At 32.4% G+C, this 13,278-nt stretch overlaps 1 long non-coding RNA gene across 1 annotated transcript; it reads right to left on the bottom strand.

Annotated features, from left to right (window-relative positions):
• Nucleotides 1-3,068: 3,068 nt before the first annotated feature.
• Nucleotides 3,069-3,942, bottom strand: LOC133789099 (uncharacterized). Its single transcript, XR_009873461.1, has 2 exons — nucleotides 3,648-3,942; nucleotides 3,069-3,366 (listed from the first exon to the last, which is right to left on the bottom strand). It is a non-coding gene; the product is annotated as an uncharacterized LOC133789099 (long non-coding RNA).
• Nucleotides 3,943-13,278: the final 9,336 nt, after the last annotated feature.

The raw sequence follows: 13,278 nt of genomic DNA, 5'->3' as shown, positions 1-13,278 counted from the left end.
TCTACAAGTACTACTATGAGTGTCCAAATAAGTCCCGGTCTGAACCAAAAATCCACAGCTATAAAGATAATACTATAATACTACTATCTATCTTAGTTAAGTAAAGTTCTTGGACCCTACAGTTATATTGAATCTGAGCATTCGGTCCTTAGTCTTAAGCCTCTTTAGAATAGCCATCCACAACAAAATGTTATGTTTAGGGATGTTAAGCCTGCTCCAAACAACTTTGCTCCAGTATACTCTATCAGTTACAGGACTCAAAAACTGGTACCCTTGTGAAATTTTAAATCTATCAAGTGTGAACTGAGTTGTATCAACTAAACTCTTCACCTTATCCTTAATTGCCACAACTTTCCTCCAATACCAACTCCCTTGAATCGAGGCACTATAGTTCCACCATTCTTCATCTTTTACATACACATGATGTACCCATTTAACCCACAAATTGTCCTCCTTAGTAGCTATGGCCCAAACATACTTAAACATAGCTGCAATATTCCAATCTGAAATACTTTTAAATCCAACCCCACCTGAGGTTTTAGACTGACACAGAGCAGTCCAAGCTACTGCAGCAGGGCCTATTAAACTATGATGGCCTTTCCACAAAAAGGCTCGACATATAGCTTCTATTTCACTTCCAATTTTCTTGGGCAGCACCACCACTTGACACCAGTAAGAATGGATAGACATCAGCACAGAGTTGATTAGAACTACTCGACCAGCAAATGATAAGTTTCAAGAGCTCCACGTCCTGACTTGAGCAATCATTTTCTCAATGCAATCGTTTTGAAAACAATACTCACTACTACAAAAACGGGCTTTCCCGACAGTTTTTAACTGTCGCTATTGAACAATGACGACAGTCAACTAACTGTCGTATTTGCCTATGCCGGCGTAGGGTAGTTACGCCGACAGTTAATAAGTGTCGCTGTTGCTGGCTATGCCGACAGTTAATAGGTGTTGCCGTTGCTGACAACGCCGACAGTTAATACGTGTCGCTGTTGCTTGCAACGCCGACAGTTAATACGTGTCGCCGTTGCTGGCAACGCCGACAGTTAATACGTGTCGCCGTTGCTGGCAACGCCGACAGTTAATACGTGTCGCCGTTGCTGGCAACGCCGACAGTTAATACATGTCACCGTTGCTTGCAACGCCAACAGTTAATAAGTGTCGTCATTGCTAGCAACGCCAACAGTTAATACGTGTCGCCGTAACATTAAATTTATATATAAAAAAATTTATTTTTTGATAGATATTTTTTAAAACTTTTAATTATATTTTTAACAATTGAAGTTTGATATAAATTTAAATAAAAAAATTACTCACATAATTAATTATTATTACCATAACTTGTAAAAAAAATTATATTTATCATAATAAAAATTCATATACATACAACATTTATTCATACAATTGAAATGTAAATACATCAAATCCCCATGAGACTAAATAATTCTCAATAAAAATTCATTATGATATTATAAATCTATAAAATTCAAAATATATAATACAATAAATCTCAACAAGACAATATAATTCTCTTCTCCAAATCACTACAAGCTCAATCATGTTTCTTTTGTTAATATTCTTCCTAATAAATCTAGACATCCACCTAAAAGTCAGTCATGTGATATTCCTTGTTCCCTGCACCAATGAATTAAAGACTTCAAATTATAATTAAATAGTATATCTTACCATAATATATTAAAGAATAAGAGAACCAACAATTTAAATATGTAAAATTAGTTGATTAATCCCTCTTAGAGATTATTAAACAAAAACTGACATTGTAAGAATGCTGACAAGGTTTGAGACAGTTGGGAGACCAATGATGTTGTGAATTACAGTATTTGATACACATATTTGCACTAGCTTGAAAGGAGTGTGGAAAACAAAATTTAGTTATTTTTAAATTTTGTAACATCGTACACTAAGGTTTTACATTTGCCTTGGTACCTACACAGAAGACCATTTTGCAACTTGATTTATCATGTTCACATACCAAATAAAATGGAAAATTAATATTTGAGTACAAACTCTATAAATATATATACAAAAAAATAGTATATTAAGCAAGTAACAGGTCATGTAGTCAATATATGACTTTCTTGAAAAAGAGCACAAAAAATTAACAACCACAAAAAAATTTCATCCATCACTTTCTTTGAATGAACATCTTGTCCATTTCAACATTGGATTAATCTATTGTGGTAGAATCAAAGGAAAACAACCATGATCGAGTAAGGATAAATTTAAGTGTACCATTTAACTAAGCTTCTTGAATTGAGATATAGTCATACAAAATAGAAAATGCAGTGTTCAGTCATGATTATCAGCTATATCCACATATAGTTTATTATTTAAAATTGCAAAAACCTTCAACAAATTGTACTGAAAGCAACCTCAAGAACTGTAAAATCATAATATAAGATGGTATCAATATAGTTATAAGAAAAAATGCATGAAACCTAGTAACAAGTTGCAAGAGTTTACACTCCCGAGATTGTAGGGCTCAGTGAATGCATGAATTAAACAACTTGGTATCAATGATTGCTTAAATATCTGCTAATCATATTATAAGTTCTATTGACAAGTTCACAAGATATTATGGAGGGGGCTGCAGTCTTGTAGGAAAGACTGGGTTCATCGTATATCAAAGTATGCCAGATATTACACTAATACACTTGGCTTCCTTCTGTGGTGAAACACAATTCTACGCACCTCCTTTCTATATTAAACGAAATTCTTATATGCCTTTTAATATATATTACCCCTCAATCAATCTTAGAATAAATTATCATCTCCTCCCTCCTCTCTCTCTCTCTCATTGGAGCCTTGGAAGTGTTGATAACTTCTCATAATAACAAAAGTTATTCAGGCAAAACATACCGGAAGATTGGTTTGCCTTCAATATAGAAGTGCAAATATTTGTTCAAGCGATTAGGCATTGCAATTCCAGTGATATTTTTGGTTACCTAGATACTTCACCTAAAATATCTAGGTAACTATATACATATAAGACTTCCACAAGATAAAATATCATATATCAGACTAGAAAGAAAACAATATAACCCAAGCACATACACATATATATATAGAGAGAGAGAGAATCTTTGACATAATTAAGAGATTTAATGCGTATGAAATTATAACATTGTCTGATAGTTGAACACTAGAACTTGACAAAAATTAAGAATAAAACTAGACAGAAAATATATGAAGAAACTACTGCATACCAACACCCATGGATAGCAACAATATCTTCCTAATTGAATATATCTTTGTCCTCAATTCTCGAAAGGCACACTTCGTAAAGTAGACTGAGATGGGGCGTACAATTGATGCAGCATGAAGTAATAGTTGGCTCTATCAAACATTGAAAACATATGTATAAGCATAAGTTGTTTACCCATTTTAAAATGACAACAAAGAACAAAATAATAAAAGGAAATTCCCTTGAAAACATACATGATGAAAAATTGGATAGTATAAGAGCAGAGCATTAACATTCACATATCTGATTAATAATAAGCACATTATAATATGATTCAGGTAGTAGCCAGGTAACTGACTCATATAAAAAGTGAGCAATATCACCAATTTACCATCACCATATAGATGCCAGCGAAATAGTTCAACATCTCTACCTTTCGGGTCATGCTCACGAACAACCTTATCAATATTTTAGCCCCATCCTCCGGTCACTTAAAAGCTCGATCCTTGGCTGGGCTTTGTTCGTCTTGATACCTTGAGTCCACCCATGCTACCTTTCGCCTTGGACGATGTCGGAGGAGGCCAGAAACTGGCCTTGAATCCACGACAGCGACGTACGAGCCTGGAGGCTTCTGCTCGCGGCGGAGAACGGCAACGAAGGGCTCGCGAGGCTGGAGTTTTGGCGGTGTCTGGTACTCCTGATCTGATGTCTGCACGATGGCGACCATCGAAGGGTAGCCGTTCGGCACTAGTAGAGAGCATGCCAAGGCCACCTCGAAGGGGTTGAGTTGGCTGGAAGAACTTGTCCTTGGGATGACAAAGGGGATGCAGCAAAGGATGAAGTAGATGGTAATGAAACTGATAACTTTGCAGGAGATGGATACGAGACTGTAGGAGATTCAGTTAATTCCTTTGGCTGCAGGACGGGACCCAACAAATGAACAAAAAAAAGAAATAAAATGAAAACATACAAGCAAAGGATAACCTTCACTATAAAGTCCCAAGGAAAAAAAGTTCCCTCAACTGGTAATAAATGTACCTGTTCTAGACTTGCATCCATTGAAGCATTCCTTCTAATAGGTTTATCTGCCATAGATATACATTGAAAAATTCAAATAAAATCACAATATTACAACATAATAGAGATCAACATTTACAAATTTGAAAACTTCAAAAGCACAACGCAATTAAGTTGTTCAATTACCAAATAAAATTATTTTAAACTTTAAGAAAAATAAAAATTAGTAACAAGCATCAAAACCAGAAAGAAATTGTGTTGCCTAATTATCATCTAAAGTTAGCCAAACGTGCAAAGGAAAATTGATTTAATTGACAAGTAAAAAAATAAAAAGGAAGGCAGCTGGCAATTTATCCAATATCACTAGAAGAAACGAATGATTAAACATATTAAAAACGAGTGAGTTTGGAAAGAATACCAAGGAAGCAACCTTATTGGGATAGCATTCTAAGACGCATTCCAGAAGCTGAAAACAAAGCTGCAACAATGCTTTGACGTTAAATTTTGTAAAAGGGCAGTGGCTATACATGAAGGCAAGTAGTTCTTTTTTTTTTCTTGATTAAAATTCATGCATTTGGATTCTTACCTTCCTGTCATGCTGACCTAAAGAATGCACCTGTAGGGTCTTTAAGTACACCTCAGCAACTGCTTTTGCATCAGTGGAAGAGACTACACCAACATCACTTTTTCTCCTCAGTAATGCTAAGCACCCAACAAGAGCCCCATGTAATGCTCTCCAATCTGCCTAATATCATTACAAAATAATACATTAACAGCAAAAGTTAAGAGTTTAATCAAAGAATTAGCTCTTGTGACAATGTGCTTCACCATCAAACCGACTTAAAACAAACAAATTGCATAGGGGAAAGAGCACTAACTCACGAGCCTATCTTTGAAGAATCCAATTAAGCTATGAATGATAGCACTGCCTAGTGGCTTTGAAGCAAGACGTCCAAGAACTTCCACAAGAAGAAGGGTACCTGAAGATGAGGACATAATCTATGAGATTTTCAGATTAAATTAAATTGATAAAAACTTATGGGAAAAAAGAAAGAAAGTGGTTAACTGCCAGGAATAAATTGAAGCACCTGTTGTACAATGCAGATATACCAAGGAAAAATAACAATGCTACTCAAAAAGAAGCACAAACAGAACAACAGTTTCCAAAACAGTAAGAAGAATGAACTTTTAAAGTTTAGAGTAAAAATTCACTAGTATAGTCTAAACTAAAAGTAGAATCTATGGGGCCATATTTACCAAAATCACTATGCAATACAAAATGTGACCACTATGTTTCCAACTTTGTAATAGTTGTGGAGTGAACACCATTTAAACAAAAATCTAAATCTTTGTTAATTTTTAATGAATTCAACTTCAACTTACCTCTAGCTCGAATGACATTATTTGTAGTGGTCAGATACATTTCCATCTCTTTGACCTAAATTACAGAAAACCAGATATAAGAACATAAATAAATTAATTATAGCTGACAAGAAGGTAATTTATTCTTACCAGTGTTTCAATAGTTATCAAGTCTTTCTTAACGAGTGAAGTGATAGAATCCAAACTTGCAGCCTGCAGTAACACACAAATAATAGAACTGAGTATACTTATCCTTGAGTAAAATATATAAAGCACCACGAAGATAAGTATCAAAACGCATAAAGCAATTGCCTTAGCCCTCAATACAATTTTTATTTACTTATTTGTAGGTGAAATCTTACAAGTTAAAGTTGCACATTAGATTAAGTAATTCTCAATTGTATAAAAATGCTTTGGCATACATCTTAGACTTAAATTGTTATTGAAGATAAAACTGCTTACAGTTTACAGCAAAAAATAAAATAACGAAGATATAAATATTTTTCGAAAGAACTTGACCTAAATCACTTGCAGAAAAAAAAAGACGACATTAGTAGCAGAGCCAACATTCCCATCAAAGAAGCAGAGGCAACTAGAAAAATAGCAGTGATCAAATTACTTTCAAAATAAAATTAAAATAAATACTAATCACACAAAATTTAAACCATTATTATCACCAACGGCAACGTTTTGTTTCTACTCCCAGCTCAATTAATCAAATAATGTCACATACTAGCCAGAGTTCTGGTTTTTGCATAGTGCTTTTCTCACTTCCACAACAAATTTGAGCACACCATCGTTCAAGTTTTTAAAACTCCAAAGAAATACCAACCTTTCTCTTTTTGCGCTGGGGATCTACCAATTTCCCCTGTACAGAAATTTCAGCCTCACGGGCCTGCTCATAGATGACACACTACAAGCATTAGTAAAATATAGAAGCACTTTCTACTTGAGTGAGAATTTGTGTCTGTATACAATCAAAACTCAGTGAATTAAACTACCCAATGAGCTCAAGGCCAAAAAAATGAAGGAAATCAACCCTGAAAAGCAAGAGCAGAAACAACACAAACTAGGGATCCAAATGCATATTCATCTGATGCTAACAAATGATGCATTGCATGATAGCCTTGGTTGAGGATCAAAATGCTGGATAAGCCTACACAATTTTAGGAATGTAAAAGGCTCAAGGGTAGAAAACTACTTACAGAACCATCGGTTGACATCTAATGCAGTGAATACATACTTGAGCAGAATACCAATATTTTCCACAAAAAAGAAAAATAAAACGTTGTAAGGAAAATGAAAAGAACCTTTCATCTTCTCCTCAACGGCGTAAGCTTGGTGGTGGCCCATGAATGGAAGTCGCACTAGGTCGAAGGCACGCAGAGGTGGGCTCGCACCTGGGGTCACTTGGTTCAGGGGTTGGGTTCACGCGTGCCTGAGATTTGGAGCTTGGCTCAGAGAAAAACGGGTGTGAGGATGGTGGTTACGTGGTCGGAGTTGAGGATGATGGTGGTTACGGGAGTGCGGCTAGGGCGAAGGGAAGTGAGAGACGAGAATGAGAAGGGGAAAAAAGGGAAAATGAGAAAGAGATAAGACTTCGGTCCGAGATAGTGAAAATGAGAAAAATTTGCCTATTTTTTTTTTTTCACTTGGCACTTTATTTTTAATTTTCCGTGCATGTGACTTTACTCAATAACTTTATATATACAATAACTCTTTTCAAATAGTATAATAATGATGTGTTATGGTAATGGGTGTTTGGTGTAGTGATGGAAGGAGGGAGGGATCCTAGGTGGCTTTGGCATGTGTATTGGGAGAGGACTAAAGGAATGGACCGATGGAATCGATCGAGAATGATGTTGACATTTGAGTATTTTATTTATGTATTTATGATTTCCGCATTTAGTATTTGAACATTTAATGAAAGGATTTATTTTTCTTTATGATTTTATGTAATAACAATGGGATCCCGTATTTTGGGTTTTCTATAATAAAGTTTTATTATTTTATGTTTATATCCAAAAGATAGTAGCATGTCTTAGTAGCTTTTAAAGGTCCGAGGTCTTCTAGTTAGTTGGGTCTTTACAGACGGCTCAGAGAATTGAACAATGATGGAGGCGACTCAGAGTAGTGAACAACGATGGTGGTGACTCAAAGAAGTGAACAATGACGGTGGCGGCTTAGAGATTTGAAGGACGATGGTGGCGGCTCGGAGATTCGAAGAAAAATGGCAGCGACTCAGGGATTTGAAGCAAGCGTCGCGGCTTAGGGATTTGAAGCAAGAGTCAATCGACCATGGAAAGAGGTCCAAAATTGGCAGACGACCACAGAGAGAGGTCTGAAAATGGAAGAGAGTTGATGAGAGGGAGCCTGAAAATGGAAGAGACGCTAAGGAGAGGGAGTTCGAAAATGGGAGAGCTGAGGAGAGGAAGTTCAAAAATGGGAGGAGATTTGGGCCGAGAGAGAGAGAGGGGAAGAGGCTTCGTGAGACGTGAGAGACATCCCACGTCTCCGAGTGGGAGAAATTGAAAAGTCTCCCTTTTTTTTAAATAAATAAATTAAATTAAAATATAATTAATATTAATTTAATTTGATTTGATTTAATAAGTATTTAAAATAAAATTGATTCACAACAAGAAAAAATGGCATTTACTTCAGTTTTTAAGCTGGATTTATTTCAGTTTTCGCTAAAAGTCGCAACTGCAGTAGTTCGGAGCGAAGTAAAAAGTAGTTAAAAACCGAAGTGAAAAATATGCTTCTAGTTCGGTTATTATGTATAAAAAAGCGAAGTAGAAAGTGGGGATTTTACTTCGGTTTTTACATAATAACCGAAGTAGAAAGTGGGGTACGCTTCCTTGGTGGACACTTTCTACTTCGGTTATTATGTAAAAACCGAAGTAGAATCCCCACTTTCTACTTCGGTTTTTACATAATAACCGAAGTAGAAAGCCCCCCGCCCCATTTTTTTTAATAATTATTTCTAATTATTTTTAAATGGCCCAATTCTATTTATATATATATATAATTTTTGCCCTAATTTTTTTAAATAGTCTAATTATATGAATTTATAGTTATATATATTTTTACAATTGGAATTATTTTATTTTTATTTAATTTATAACAGAAATAAAAATCACAAAATTTATACATTTAGAATTAAAATTCTTCTAAAATAAAATATTTATACATTCACATAATTGTTAACTAGAATAACATAATCATTCATATATACATTCACATAATTGTAATTAAGTAAAATAGCCTAAACATTTATATATACATTCACATAAAACTAAAGGTATTTATAAACAAAATAGCCTTACTAATATATATATATATATATAATTAATAACATTATATAAAATAACAAAATAAATAACGAAATATAACACAAATATACTAAAAAATAAGTATTAAATTCAGAATAATATATAAAAAATTAACACCAACAAAGTTTTAAGTAACAAACCTTCTTTGATGCTGAAAATAACCTCTAAATTAATATTAGCAACTCTAAAACCTATATATAATAAACACATTATATCTATAAGAAAAAAAATCTGAAAATAATATAGAAAAAAAAAATCATACAAACAAAGATTTAGTGATTCATACATTTTTTCAAGCTCAAGAACACATTTTAATGTAAGGAAACCAGTCAAAGTCTAATAACAATACCCATTTTCGAACCCTAAAAATACCAACACCCAAAGTCTTTATTTTTTCCCTAAAAAATAAACATAGAACTAATATTTCTGTTTTTAAGTAAGAAAAATGGTTTCAAATGGTAAAAAAAAACATAAAAAAAGATATATTTAGTGAAACCCTCGTGGGAGTACGACAACAATGGAGATTTTCTGGGTTTGTCGTTTGGGATTTTTGTTTCAGAGAGACGAATGAGGCGAGAGCTATATATTAAGTGTATTAAAACTCTTTTACTTCAGTTCTTATATAAAAACAGAAGTAAAAAGTATAATTTCTACTTCGGATTTTATATAAGAACCGAAGTAAAAGCCTTCAAAGCCGCATTTGGTTTACTCCACTTTTCACTTCAGTTTTTTCATAAAAACCGAAGTGAAAAGCCCCAATATAGTGTGCCAACCAAAAATGGCCCTTGCTTATTTTCTATTTTAACTTTATTTTTTTAAGAAACCAAAGTAATAGCCTATTTTTATGTTCTACCATTCCCAAAAGCGAATTAAAAACCCATTGAAAGGCTTCTACTTCAATTTTTTTATATTCTATGTATAAAAAAATGAAGTAAAAGCCTATATTTCTAGAAGTGATTTAATAATTAATATATATTTAAATTGATTGAATAATTAATTAAAATGATTTTGATTTAATAATTAATAAAATTGAAATTGATAGAATTCATAAATCTAAATTGATATAATTAATAAAATAAAATTGTAAATCTTCATTAATGAAATTTAGTTTGTTTTACAAGATAATCAATATTTTTTAGACATATGAAAAATTAACAAATATTGCACTATATATGAAGAAAGCTGTAAAAAGTAAAAAAAAACCTAACAATGAGGTTTTTTTTTTTTTTTTTTTGTAAATCAGAGAAAAGTATAATAGACCAAACAAATTTACATCATACAACACCTCTAAAGGCCTGATTTTTTAATGTTCTAGTTACAATTGATCAAACAAATTCACATCTCTAGGTGTTAGTCCTTTGTATATAATTCCTTTTATCCTGTATTTGACCTCATGTTTGATGTTTTGTACAATTGTGATCACCTGTTTACAACTATATTGCCATAATACTTCATTCCTGTTTAGCCAAAGGTGATAGCTCATTGCAGCCAAAGTGACTGTGAATACTCCTTTTTTGAACCTGATGTGCCTGCTGTGCCGTATATTACTCATCAGCCCATGGATCGACATTACTGATGACCTCCACTTTAGCCAATCCTTCACTTCCTGTAACACTCTGCTGCTGTATATACACTCAAAAAATAAATGTTGGATGCTCTCTGCAGCAGCTACACACACTACACACTCCACCTCTTGACATATTTGAAATTTCTGCAACCTCTCTCTGACTAGCAGTCTTCCAAACATGATTAGCCAAAACAAAAATCTATGTTTTGGAATAGCTAATTTATCCCACACCAGATGATGTCATATAACTTCTCGCTGCATTGGCCATAATAACCGATATCCCTGTTTTATCTGATATGTTTCAGACTCGAATTTCTGGGTATCCACAAGTTGCTTAAAGCTATTTTTGACATTGACTATTTGCTTCCAGTACCAGCTACTTGTTGATGGGGCTTCATAGCTCCACCAGTCAGCTGTTCCCAAATAGACATGGTGAACCCACTTAATCCAAAGGTTGTCTTGTTTTGTTGCCACTGCCCATATATATTTCCTTATAGCTGCCTTATTCCATTCTAGAACATTTCTAAGTCCTAATCCACCCTCCTTTTTTGATTTACAAAGAGTTTTCCATCCCACCAGACCGGGCCCCAAGTGCTTAGTTGTTGCTTTCCATAAAATAGCACGGCAGATGGCACTTATCTTCTGCAATACTCCTTTGGGAAAAATCATGATTTGAGACCAGTATGATTGAATTGAGATTAATACTGAATTAATCAGTGTTACTCTCCCGGCATATGAGAGGTTTCTCCCTAAATTAACAATGAGGTTTGTAACTTTGGATTATCGATAACATATCTGTCGCCCATTCTTGTCGCAACTCATCAATTTGTGGCTCTGTATATGGCATACTTTTTAGCTGCAAAAAATATAAAGTAAAATATATTAATTAATTATTTAATTACATTTATATATATGGTTTCAAAAATAATTTGTAAATTTTAATTAATAATCTTGTTCTCAAGTAATAACCTCGACTCGCATATTCAATCAAATCCTTCAACATCCTTATTATGTAGTATCCACATGCCACATTGTTCAATTGGTGTGGACACTAATTATTTAAAGTATGAGTAATTTATTATTAAATTGGCACTTAGTAAAAAATGCATACATATTATTCTACTTAATAATTATAAAGTTGGGTAGGTAACCATTTGGTACCCTGTGTTTTTGCAAAGTATCATTTTGGTACCCTCTGTTTTCAATAATACTCATATGGTTCCCTGTATTTTAAAATCGTACATATTTAGTATCCTAAACTCAAATTTAATTAATAAAATTTTACTAATTTAATCAAATTGCTGTCAATTATGCAAGTTCCAAATTTAAATTTAATTACTTAATTACATATAACTGATGACAGTTTGATCATATTGACAAAATTTTATTTATCAAATCTGAGTCTAGGGTATCAAATATTTATAATTTTAAAACAGAGGGTACCAAAATGATACTTTGCAAAAACATAGGGTACCAAATGAGTAAATTCCCTATAAAGTTCAATAATCTCAACAACATTGTTTGTAATCCTAGATAAAATCGGGCAACATTTCTCCTATAATAGTGACCTAACCATCTGCATGTGAATAGAAAAACAAACAATTCAAACAGTATACAATAAGTTTCTTCCTTATAGCGCTGCTGCTCATAACCAAATTTCTCAAAACCTACTTACTAAACCACACAAAGTTTCGAATCTTCCATTATCACCGCAGCACACAATTTTAATCTTAGAACCTACATCACTATGAATATTTAAGATATTCAAACTCCTCTAACATCTGTTTAATATTATTAAAAGTAGAAGTAAGATAATATATATGTACCTCTTGCAATTAATAATCAAAAGTAGCAAAATTACTTCACTTAGCAATCCACTTTGCTATTAAATCAACAACCAACAAAATTAAATTAATAGTTAATAAATAAAATATCACTAAATATTTAACAATATATAACTTATTCTTGTAATTTTAGAAACTTAATTACCTCAAATGTATGCTTGAAATACAAATTTTGAGGCAATAAATACCCTAAAATCTCACTCCAACAAAACCTCAACCTACAAAATTGAATTAATTAATATATAAAATATTACTAAACAAATATCACTAAGCATCTAATAAATAAAAGATTGCTAAACTAAAAAAAAAAATTCCAATGAGCCACTAATTAACCTAAAAAAATGTGGTATATATAAAGCTTAGACTTATAAACTCTAACAATTAAGTCACTAAAAATGCAATAATCAACAAAAACATATAACTTTTCATATATCTCTAATTTTTAAAATGATTTAATAAATTTATTTTAACATAACTATATATAATCAAAATAGCTAGGATTTTAATCAAAATATTTAAATATATATACAAATATACCTAATTATCAAAGTAAACAATAATAAAAATTAAAAAAAAACCATAAACATATATGCTTAATCAAATCTATACAATGTGATATGTAAAATTAAAAAAAAATTTACATTGTCCACAAAGTAATGATTTTCTCATAATCCCACTAAAAATCTACTAATAGTAAAAAATGATAAAGAAAAATCTCACTAAATATTATTTTAATAATGATTTATATTTATAATTTTGAAAACTTACCTCAAATTTGTGCTTGAAATTGAAATTTTGAGTCAAAATCTCAAGTTCTTACTCCAAGAAAATCCTACAAATCTATTGAAAAAAGTCATAATCCTAAAAAACTAACACAAAATCGCATATACATATCATCTTAATGTTAAACCTATAATTTTTAAAAAAAAAAATTTAACTCAA

The sequence above is a fragment of the Humulus lupulus genome, chromosome 7 (genome assembly GCF_963169125.1).
Source record: "Humulus lupulus chromosome 7, drHumLupu1.1, whole genome shotgun sequence".
Classification (NCBI taxonomy): Eukaryota; Viridiplantae; Streptophyta; class Magnoliopsida; order Rosales; family Cannabaceae; genus Humulus; species Humulus lupulus.
Note: the sequence above shows the minus strand (reverse complement) of the source record. Positions and strands in the feature narration are given on the sequence as shown.